Source organism: Drosophila erecta, unplaced genomic scaffold (assembly GCF_003286155.1).
Source record: "Drosophila erecta strain 14021-0224.00,06,07 unplaced genomic scaffold, DereRS2 tig00000126-arrow-pilon, whole genome shotgun sequence".
In the NCBI taxonomy this organism is placed as follows: domain Eukaryota; kingdom Metazoa; phylum Arthropoda; class Insecta; order Diptera; family Drosophilidae; genus Drosophila; species Drosophila erecta.
Window position 1 is genome coordinate 10,239,900 of NW_020825209.1, and position 12,190 is coordinate 10,252,089.

At 43.4% G+C, this 12,190-nt stretch overlaps 1 long non-coding RNA gene across 1 annotated transcript in view; it reads right to left on the reverse strand.

The window, feature by feature from the left end:
• Positions 1-4,877: 4,877 nt before the first annotated feature.
• The window catches only part of LOC113564511, a 32,621-nt gene continuing 25,308 nt past the window's right edge, over positions 4,878-12,190 (reverse strand). The window contains exon 3 of the long non-coding RNA XR_003408056.1: positions 4,878-4,948. This is a non-coding gene — a long non-coding RNA (uncharacterized LOC113564511). The remainder of the gene's footprint in view (positions 4,949-12,190) is intronic.

Below are 12,190 nucleotides of genomic sequence, written 5' to 3' on the forward strand. Positions count from 1 at the left end.
GAACTGGTCAGCGGCAGCATGAGTTGCGATTTGATTGCCCTGCCACATACGCTGAAATACACAGCGAAAAAAGATCACAAGCTCCTTTTAAGCCATTTTCCATAAGTTTCCAGTTTCCATAAAATGTTTTGTAACTAATGCAAGGCTTAGCGCGCTTTTTGTTTATTAAATTGTAGGGAAACCATTTATTTAGCATTTGCCAAGATCTCTTACTTTTAAGTACGAGTATCTCAGCGGGCATACGCTATCTTTGAAGTAGATGCCATCCACATGATCGCTGCTCGCATCTTGAGTGGCAAAATCATGACCTAATAATGCCTTTTTCTCCATGTACTTGTGGACCATGGAAGACCATGAAACTGGGTCCGTGGAGCAACAGCATTCGGAAGCGGAAATGAAGGCATCCATTATGTATACTCTAACAGAGGGCACAATGGCATTTGTCAACTGGACGCAACTGGACTCACAAAGAGGAGCAGAGTCCGATTCCGATTCCGATTCCGATTGCGATTCCGATTCCTCGTCCGGATTTGAGGGTCAGAGGTCAGAGATCAGAAGTGGCTGCATTGTTGTCTTTTCACCTTCGAGTATCTACTGATTTCATGGCATTTTGCAGTCGACAAAGTGGCAAAATTCCGTTGATCCAAATCCAAAGGAATTCCTTTGACATCCAGGGTATGCTGCGCTTCGCAATTGACTTCTGCACTCTATGAATTTCTTCAGTCAGTTACGCTCTTTTTACGCTCTTTCTTCTGTTAATAATATTCAAATATAATGCAAACAATGTGCCAGAAAGTCCACGCAAAGTTGTCGCCCCACTGGGGGCAGGGGGAGGCGGAGCCACGCCCCCATCCCAACGACATCGCTCATAGTTTTCACTCAACTGTTTGCATTAATTTGATTCCTCTTTGGTCCGTCGCCGTCGCCGCTCTTATGGCTCGTTTTGTATTGTAATATCCGGCCGCTTTGGCCGCGTTTCCTGCCTCAAAAAAAAAAAAAAAGTCGACAAAATAGAAGTGAAAAAAAGAGGAAAAATATAGGAGGCGTTTATTTTTTATTCAGCGCCACTTTTGGCCACCACACAGCCGACTTTGCTTGGCGGCTGTGCGATTTCTGCCAACATTATGCAGCTCTTTGTTTGCATTTTCCAACTCATTAAGAGTAATTCGCTTTGCTCTTCGTTATGTATTTTCATTTTTTTTTTTGGTTTTTTGGTTTTTTTGCCAGTCTTCTTCCAATTTGGTTCAGCTTTTTTCAATTTGCTTTGCGTTTTTCAGCGGCGTGTTAAAGGTGCTCGAGTGGAAATTAAACACGACGCCAGTACGCGCACTTTTCACCTAGGCGCCCAGTCACCCACTTCAGACCTGGCCTAAATATTTATGGGCGGCCTAAATAATGGCCAGAACCGTTGAGGATGGTCTGAGCGGACTGGACTGGACTGGCCAGGACTTTAGTTAATTAATCATCGCATGAAAAATCACTGTATCAGTGGTCAGCAACAGAATCGCAGGACGTGGATGTGGATGTGGATGCGGTTGTGGATGAGGATGAGGATGCGGATGTGGAGTGTTCAGTGTGTGTAACTGGAGGCGAAACTAAACCTGAACCACAACTGAAACTTGGGGCCTAAGCGAGCCCATAAATAAAGTGACAACAAACACACACGAACTGCTGTGAAAATTACGCACGAGATTGTTGAACAAGCCAACAAACAACAAGGACGACGACGACGACAGCAAAATGTGGTCAAAACAGAGCTACATAAAAAATTGAAAAAAAAAAAAAAAAAACGTGAAAAAATGGGGGAATGTGACATGAACAACAAGGCGACTGGCGGCTGCCCACTAAGTATGCGCAAGTAAGCGATAGCCTATGAAAAGTGTCCCAAAGTGGGGAGATTTGGGGCTCAGCAACTTGCAGATAAGCCAGATATATATACATATATATAGCATTCCGCACAGTGACCGAAATTCACATAGTCCCATTGGCTGAAGTTAAGCCAGAAGTAATTGAACGATTAATCAATCGCCTGACTGTGTAAACTCAATTGTTCCTTATATGAAATCACATAAAATATCACAAAAATGTAAGAAAAAATTCCTTTTTGAAACACATTTACACATGTGGCCAGCAAAGATAAAGAGCGATTCAATCATTCCCTTTTGCACATTCCATGGCTCGAATACGTAGAATACTCGTATGCAGAATATATACAGATATGCATTCATTTTGTGTGCCAGATATTTACTGACAGAGAAAAAATAATAATTGTTTAAAAAGCTACTTGCAAATATTATTTGTGTGTCGAACCAATAAAGGAAATGTAAATGCTAAATGGAAAAGATGGTAAATGTATACTCGTACACAGTTTACACATAGTGAATTTACAAGTTTAAACGTTAAGCCCTAAGGCTCGATTTTATTTTGCTTTTTCAATTTGCTCTTTCACGCGTACATTAAATTTGCTGAATTGATTTTATAGTTAGGAGATAAAAACGAATGTTTACTATATTGATTTGTGTTATGCACAAACAACATGTTTCGGTTATTCAATACAACTTTAAAGGTTTTGCATGCAGTAAATTCAAAGTAAGGACATTCAAAAGTGACTTCTTTGGCCCGCCGGACTACCCGATTTATGCACTGAAATCAGCCAATTGGCCCCACTGTGCCGACACCGGCGCAAAGAGGACATCAAGAACGGACAGGCCCTGCAAAGCATGCAACAATTTGTGGCACTTGAAAGGCAAGTCGCCCCCAACGCCCGACGCTTGACGGTTGACGGTTGACGGAAGTCCGTTAGCGTGGCCAAAAACTAATGCTAATGTATGTGTGAGCAAGTGTCTCCCTGCGGTAGCAAATGTCCTTGTGGGGCAGCATGGCCAGGGCCAGCATAAAATAAATAATCATAAAATAGAAATAAAATGACAAATTATTTCCGTTTCCGTTGAGCGAACTTTGAGGCGTGCTGATGTGGGTGTGCCTGCCACTAGGCCACGCTGGAAATGGAGCTCTCGTGCCCAGACTGCTCCTATTTCTGATTCTGATACTGATTCGGATTCGGATTCGGATTCCTAGTTTCTAGCTGCTCGTACATGCCAGCAAAAAGTGTACGTACATGCCAGGAAAAAGTGTAACGAACTGCGCGGGAAAACGTGAGCATGGGGCCCAGAGCAAGGCGAAACTTGGCTAATATATGCGGCTGCCAGTTGCCAGTTGCCAGTTGCCAGTTGCCAGTTACGTCCGCCCTCGCCAGGACCTCAGATGATCCTGCCAGCTTGTGTGACAGGAACAGAAGTACAGCAGCACCAAGTGCATTATGTACTTAATGCGCCCCTGGATTCCTTTACCACTGGCATAAGTAATTGGCCCGTCGGCTTTCCCCTAACCACTCGTTTAGTCAGTAGAAAAAGTGCGGTACATCGGGGCGTATACGTGATGCCCAGCCCGTACGCACAGGCATTTTGATTTTGGCCTCCTAGGTAAGGAGCTCTTTCAATCGATAAGCGAACCTGCTCGTTGGCCATTGCCCGGTCACAATGGTTTTCGCAATGGTTAAATTAAATATTTACACACGCCGCAAATAGAGCCTTCATGTATGTGAGTGTGTGCCAGTTATGCCAGTTCATAATTAATAATTATTTTATTACTTTCACAAACAAACGGAGCAAAAGGGACGAACTCAAATAGGCAAAGCACTGAGCCTACTGAGTGCTCTATTTTAAAATTATAAATTATAAACTTCTTTACATACTTAAATATTTTGACAAATTTCCAAAGTTCGCTGACAGCCACTAATGGCTTGCATAAGCAGCTATTCAGTTTCAGTCAACGAAATCGCACAGTCAGGTAGCACAAGTCAAAACTTCATTGTAGCTTTGGATTGACAAACGCGAAGAGCGAATCAGCAGACCCGTTCACCACAAAGGGCAGGCCGTGAGCTACAAAATTATGACCGCAATTTGGGAAATGAAATGCATAAAGCAAAATAAGCAAATGGCACGCAAAGTGACCCGAGGCGGCGTCAAAACGCTCTAATTGGCCACACAAAGCCAACGACAGGGCTGAAGGGCTGAAGGTCTGAGGCTGAGATGTAGATGGCGCGATGAGTTGGTTTTTCAGATTCTGGGAAGGGGCGGCCGAGTGGGTGTGGCGATTGGGTGTGGCGGAAGGTAGTGGTAGTGAGTGGGGCTCCTGCGTTGCATAAACCTGGCTTAGCACACAGCCAAATCAGTTACTTCCATCATTGGGTAAATTTAAAACCGACTACACTTTACACAAGCAATCAGCACATTAATTAGTTCAACGAAAACAAATGCTTTGAAGGTGGGCTGCGTAAGCCGATCCCTATGACTTTTTGCGCTTTCACGTGTGGGTGAAATGAGTGAAATGAGTGAAATGAGCGAGTTCAAGGACCAAGCCTGCGGATATTTCACATTGAACTTGTTTTCAGACGACGCCCCGAGCAAAGTGTACCTAACCTCGTTTCGTATTTATCAACGACTCATCATTGTGATGGAGGGCGCTTGTCAGCGGGCCACGCCCCGCGTCGAGTGTGTATTATGCCGCCACCCCGGGGAGCGGAGAACCTGGGACCTGGTAACTGGTAACTGGCAACTGGCAACTGCTAACTGGGAACTCTGGTAACTAAGAACGTGGACCGAGGCCGCTCCCGGCGGCCTCTTTCGGGAAACGGGCCCCAGGAGCCCCAGGAGCCCGAAGCGCCAGCGCCAGCGACATCGCCGTCGATGCCGGCAAAGGAATCTCTAAAATGGCGTGCCGAACCAAAATTAAGCAAATAAACTTGTCAACACATTCAACTTCATTATCGAGCCAAAAAAAAAGGCCGCTCCCCGCTGGCCTGAAACTCACCCGACTGCAGAGCTGTTGCGGTTTTCACGTTTTTCCGTATGCCCGATTTTTGGGCTCGAGCCCGTCCCTGGGCGTCCTGAAAAGAAGAAGAAAAAAACAAAATATAAAATTAGAAAGGGAATTATTATGACCCGGCTCAGGCTGCGAGATCCCAAAAATGTCCGTCCAGGAATATTCATATGCGAAATATATTATTTTGTGGTTTAATTTGGAGTGCCTGCGGCGACTCCGAGATGAGTGAAGGGTTTTGGCTACCAAAAAGATTTGCAATCACGCACCCAACTTGGCAGCCGGCGGCAAGGAAAACACACTCGAAAAATCCCTTGAATAATTCAAGTTATTCCCCTCGGCACGAACTGCGAAACTCAGTTGCACTGCGAAAACTGAATGTTTATTTAGCTTTACGCTGTTGATTTGTTGCAAAGCTCTTTTTACCATATAAGCAACATGAATAACAGTCTGCGTAATGGAAAAAATGATACCTTTGTACTTAGCAAAATCAAATTTGGGCAATTGGCAAAAGCCAACATGAAAATGGGCCAGCAAATGAATCCGCAAATTGTTAATTAAATGTAAATTATTGGGGAATTAAATCATAATATGGATGCAATTAGTTCCAAGCGCTGAAAGTGTAATTATGGTACTTGTTTGCCCATGAATTTGGGACACCTACATATACTTGTATTTAAATAAATGCAACGTAATGAAGGGTTTTAAGTTTGTCAAAATTTGTTGGTAGCGAAGCCGCTTCTGCTTTCACAGGGCTCAACATTTTTCATGGCTCTTGTGTCGAACTGAGATAAATCATGAAACTTTATAGTTTTACAAGCAGTTGGACACACAATGCCCAACATAATCAGGTGAAGCAACAGTGGGCATCAATTTTACAGCCCCCCAGGCGGGGATCCAAACAATTTGCGCAAATATTGTTGTTTGCATATCGAACCCGTCTCCCCATCGCCATCGCCATCGACTATCCGTCCACATCCACATCCACCATCGCCATCGAATCCACCATCGGCATCGCAGCACAATGAGCTGGGCGAGCAAACAAATTTATGACCATCATAACGGCCGGGCCTGGTCGAAGTGGAGTCGAGTCGAGTTCGGCAAACACGGTCCGGACAAAATGTCCATAGTGCTACATAATAATCATAATAATAAATAGCAATAAAAATGCTACAAAGGAAATTAAATTTCTGTATCCGCAAAGAATTTCAAAAGTGCACACAGGAAACGACAGCGAATCCTGCGGGGGCAGGACTGTGGAGTCCTGCGGAGTCCTTTCGTTTCGACACTTTGCGGCCCTTAAATTGGCCCATAAGCTGTTTAACTGAGTTATCAAGGAGGCGGCCTCGAAGGCCTCCAGCCTCGGTTGCCAGGACTCAAGTGGCACTGCTCACACAGCATGACAGGATGGCTATATTAATGTTAATTAATGTTAAATGCCTAGGCGTTTCAAAATCATTTGTTTGGGAGTGAGTGTGTCCTGGAAGCCTTCGATTGCCCATCAAAATCATGAATAATTTGGTAATTAGTTCGGGTTGTCAAGCTCATTGCGCTATCGATAATTTCGATATATAGAACTGCTGATGGTATCGAAGTTTGTAATCGTAGTATTAGTAGTTAAGGCTTTTCAACATGCAAATTAAATGTCGTGAAGCAAAGAATACGTCTTTGGTATTCAGGCATTCAAGCCATTAATAAATTGAAATAATCCGATGGCCAAATCCAGCACATCATCGATGTTCCACCGCAAGCATTGCATAAATACCCAGGTGATTTTTGTTTGAAAGGTCAGTTATGATGGACTTCCTCTGGTCTCACCTAAGTCCTCTTTCGGGAGCGACGACGGATGGCATGTCCTTTGAACGAGCAGTGGCAAACCAATTCAGCAGTCGCATTTAACGGGCTGACAATGGCGCATATAAAGCGCTTTGTTCCACATCGCCGGCGATTGTGGGCGGTGCGGCGGTGGGGCGTTGTCCCGTGAAGGCAGGGGGCGTGGCCGGGCATATATGACGTGTGACAAATTTTTGCGGTTCCGAGGGTCCGAGAATCGGAGGTGGCAAATGCTAAATGTGTGTGTGTGGGTATGTGCAGCACGTCGATTCGCTCTCGTCTATGGCCGGAAAATTGTCCAACATATCCGGGAGCGTTGAGGTTGGCTGCCCATTGTGGAAAATCGGTCGTCCGAGGAGGTGGAAAAGAGGCGTGGGCAGGGGCAGGGGCAGGGGGAGGGGGAGGGGAAGTAGAAGGGGCAGACCGTTTTACTTGCAGTTAAATAGGGCGGAAAAATAATTGAACCATTATCAGGCAGTCTGACGTACCCAGAACCGCACACTCATACACACACTCACACACACACTCACACACACACACACTATCATAGGCCGCTAGCCAAGCCGGGCCAGTATATCCTTGCCTTGGTGAATAAATTTCGAGCTTGTTTTTGCCTTTGGTTTACTGTGCTTATTACAAAATATTTAACACCAGCCCATCCAACAGCCACGCCCACTGTCCACCGCTCGCTCGTCCCGACTGCAAATTGTTGCCTCATTGTAAAAATTTATGTTAATATTTTAAATTTTTATGCTGCCAGGCGGCGAGCTGGCTGAAGCGAAACTGAACGCCCCCAGTTGTTTGTTATTGGCCAGAATGGGGATGGCCTCGGTGTTCCGGGCACAACGGCCCTTTCCCTTGTCGCTTGTAAAATGTAATGTAATTTCTACGCTGGCGGGTCTAGGCCACGGACGTTGCCAGGACAAACAGGACTCGGTGTACTCGGTGTTCCGTATGCCATATTCAGTTTGCAGTAGGAAGGATTTCCGCCCCACCACCTACTTTGCTGTAACAGGAGAGCCGCTTAAAGAGCGTTGGTGGTCATATTTTTTTAAAAAGCCGCAAAACTGCAATGACAGTTAACGTTGCTGGACACGCATGTGTAGTGGGATTTTATAAATATTTAACGCTCATATTTTATGCGCATTTTTCATACGGACCAGCTTGAGCGGACAACGGACAAATGGAGCAGAGGGCCAGAGGATGGCGGCTGGCGGATGGTGGACAACAGGACTGCAGGACGTTTGGCATCATTAATTAATCCCAAAACGTTGATCCTGATGGACCGCAGAAACCCAGAAAGCCCATGGCGTTTCGCACACACCGGTTGACAGGCTGCTGCTTTGGGCTTTAAGTGCTGCTGCTGGTAGGAAAATTCTTCACTGGAATTATGAAGGGAAAATAAGCGGACACCAGCTGGAAAATGCTAAGGCTTCTGCTACTTTGCTCCTGCCTTTTGCATTGTGTGTGTGTGTGTGTGTGTGTGTGTTTTACATCACGTCCTTTTCGCTCAGCATATTGCGGCATGTTTTTGCGTTGAGCCTCATTAAGCGCACTTTGTCCTGCCGACTGTGTCCATTTAAAGGAAACTCCGTCGATCCAACCGCCAGCCGCCCGGCATCGCAATCCTCCGCTGATTCATTCCTTCTCGTTTGCCATAAATTATTTTTAAATGCATACTTATGTGGAATTTTGCCACGCGCTGCCGCGACAACTTTTCATAATTTTTATTTACATGATGCGGTTGTGGGCGGTTGTGCGGTGGCTGCAGAGGTCCTGCCGCCAGCAAGGACCAAGGATGGTCGGTCGGTGGACTGCGGAGGTGAGGCATTTTCAGTGGCGTCGTGTAACCGCATTAAAATGATTTGTAACGAGCGATGGCGTGTCCGTCTGAGGCCCGATGCCGTTGCAACGGCAAAAAAAAGAACAAAATAAACGAACAGTGCTGGAAAAGTGGCCAGGATGCATGCAGGATGTGCAGGGGTGTCCTGGAGCATTTACCACACGCATCACTTGCCACGGCGCCTGCATCTGAGTCCCTGACATCCTCCGCTGTCATCGTGCCCCTCGAATGCCATTGCATTTCAGCCGGAGGTCATTCGGGTCGGGCCATCAGGAGTTGGCGCTGGTTATCCTGGTTCAAATGCACTTTAAGTACACTTTAAAACGCTAAGACCTTTCTAAACTTTAAATTCTTAAAAATATGTAAAACTGCAAAAAACTAAGTTAAACATATATCAAACAATGAACCATTGATAATGAAACTAATGATTAAAAAATTTAAACTTTCAATTTTGATTGGCCAAAAATCAGAAAACGATTTCGGCCAAAAATTCGACATTTACCAAGGCCTTTTTCTTTACAACTTGACTAAAAGTGGTCATATAGCTAAAATAATTATTTTTTACATTTTTTATAAGATAAATTTATCATCAAATTTTACCAAAAAAAAATGAAAAAATTTATAGACTGAAAATTGAATTATTATTATTATTTCAATGCTATTTCAAAAAACATATTATTTTTGGGCGGAAAAACAGGAAAACGTCTTATTGCAAATTATCAATATTTACAAAGGGCTATCTCATAATTTCTTGTTCAAGAAAAAATAAAATGATGTCCATTTCCTCATAATATATTTATACAAGTGAGCCAATTTTAATAATCTAATTGTTAACTTACTTACATTCCTGGAAAAAGCAATTTGCTTTGCTTGAATTAAGCAATCCACTAACCAATCTGGCTTATGGATAAATTTGTTTCCCACCCTGCACTTAAATAAAATATTTGCAAAAACAAAAGCTGCATATAAATTATTAACACAATTTCCGACACCAAACTTTTCGCAGGGGAACTGAACTTTTTGCCATGTCTGAAATGTAAGCTGAAGTAAATATGGTGCATTTGGGCGTAATCCCAAGTGCAGCTTAGTTGGTTCCTTCTTCAGTCGGTCGAGTGTATACCGAATAATCCTCTTTGCTGCCCAGCAAATGGATAGATAGACACCATTCTATGCCGCACCATGCCACACCATCCCTACCCCAATCCCCATTCCTATCCCTATCCCTATCCCTATCCGAACCCATCCCATTGTAATCAATCTAATTATTATCAACTTTGCATTCGCAAATCCTCCCACAGTAGCTCCCCCGCCTGGCCCTCTACCCCCGAGGACTCCAGGGCCACCATATGGATGAAGCTTCGTCAATCTGCTCAGTTATATATAATACCATGGAGCATATGGTCGGTTGGTTGGATCGCCCTCAATGGGCTGCCGTCTTATATGCACTCACATAATATATTACGTACTATAGAAACGCAGGCATTGGCTGCTCCTCCTCGCTATCAATGGGTTTTTAATTGAGTTTACTTGGGTTTTTCCATTGCGACACTGGATATGCTTGCAAGTGCTGCGGATTTCACCTTTCTGATGACATTTTAAGAGTCTTTCGTCCGTAGACAAACTCGCACATCCAGGCAGAGGAATTACCTTAATTATTTATATTTAGGTTTTGCCCAGCCTGTGTGTGTGTTTTTGTGTTTTTTGTTGGCCTTCCACCATTTTTCCCCACAAAAGTGGAAATGATGAACTAGTAAAATATTCAGATTTGATGACAGACAGGAGAAACACCTGCCCCCTCCACTCAGTCGACCACTCAATCAACCGCATCGATCGATTTTCAATCTCAGCCCAAGTGGAAATTGTTATGAAGTTTGTTTATTTATTTATTTGCTGTGAAAACTGTTGCAGTTCATTTCGCCTCCTTCGCTTGGCATTTTTGTGCAATTTTCTTATTTTCGTATTTTAAACTATTTATGCGTGACAGCTGACTTTTGCTTTTGGGTCTACGCATTCTATGGATTACCAAATGCGAATGCAGAATAGGAGATACTGGATCAAATCGCCCCACCATTTAATTACTTAAGCTATACATGTGAGTATGTGCCTAGACATGTGGCAACATTTGTGGCGATTTGCTGGCATTTCTGGCAAATCAGTGGGAATTCGATATGCGAAAAATGCGCTGAATTCGAGAAATTGCTCTGCTAAATCCAAAAACTTGAGAAGAAAAGTTGCCCGAGGGCTTGTTTACAAAGGCCTGAATTGCAGCCAAGGGCTTTTATTTAAGAATTCTTTTTTTGAGTAATTGCGAAAGTAAATTGAAATTGTTTTTATTTCAGTTACGTTCAAAAAGAACAACTGGTTAAACTTTAGAATTAGCTTGTTGAAAATGGAAAACAGCCCGATGTCCAATCAAAAACCGAATGGTTTAAGGCTTCAAGTTGTGGGAAAATAGATTTTTAAACTTTCGTTATTTTCCACCTGTGAAAAGCTTTAAATTTCAATGGACTTGGAGTTTCGCCGAAAGCATTTGTAGCAAAATAGCGCTCTGTAGCTGGATTCTTGATTGAATTAAAATTTTAACTAGGCTTATCAATATTCTTTTCACTTGAATTTCCGGCTGGCTCTTGGAAATATTTTAAATTTCTCTTTGAAGGTCTATTAAACTTTCGCATGACGCAAGATGATTGCATTGTGGTGCGATGGTCGCCGAGAAATCACATGAATCAAGGGGGCGTGGCAAGTATGTCTACACAATTTCGTTTGACATTTTCGCCATTTTCACCAAGTTGTGCAAGAAGCGAATACGAAAACATCAAATGGCGTTTAATGTTAACGCTTTGTTACCGATGTTAGCCAACTGCTTTAACCCCCTACTTGTTTTTTTCCTCCAGCTTGTTCACATAATTTAAATTCCATGCCTGTTTCGCTTTTTGGTCGCCAACCAAGCTGTTTTACTATGCGACGCACATACAAAGAGTGCCATAAACGAAAATGGCCGTCCCCTGACTATGTGTGCGTGTGTGTGTGTGTGTGCGAGAGCGCATGTGTATGTGTATGTGTTAGCCGCTGTGTGCGTGTTAGCCGCTGAAACTGGAACTTCAATTCAATCAATTACGCGCTAATGCACTTCAAAGTGTATTCCGTTATACAAAACAATATCGCGGGCCAGCAACAAAAATACTACAAGAACCACTCCCGACCACTGACCGAAACAAATTCAAACGTCGAATTATGCGGACACACTGCGAAAAATACAAACTGTTTCTGGAGTAAAGCGAACAAAGCACTAACGTTTGAAGCCATGAACTCGCTTAAGTGCGATTGGTATTGGTATTACAACCTTAGTTTTAGCTTACTTTCTTCATTTTATGTTATACTTTCACATTATAATATATTTCGTTAAATACGAATGAATCTAGTTTCACAGTAAGCTAATAGATTCCCATGAGTTTGAAGAACAAAATTGTATAATATTGGACTATGAAAAACTAATATATGTACTTTAGACTTTCCATAAAAGTATAGAAGTATTATAGAAGTATTTCTTAGCATTTTCGAAGTTTCCCCTGTTTTCCCAAGTGCACTGAAACATCAGGTGCGCTCCAGATGAAAGAGGGGTCGTTGCGTGAG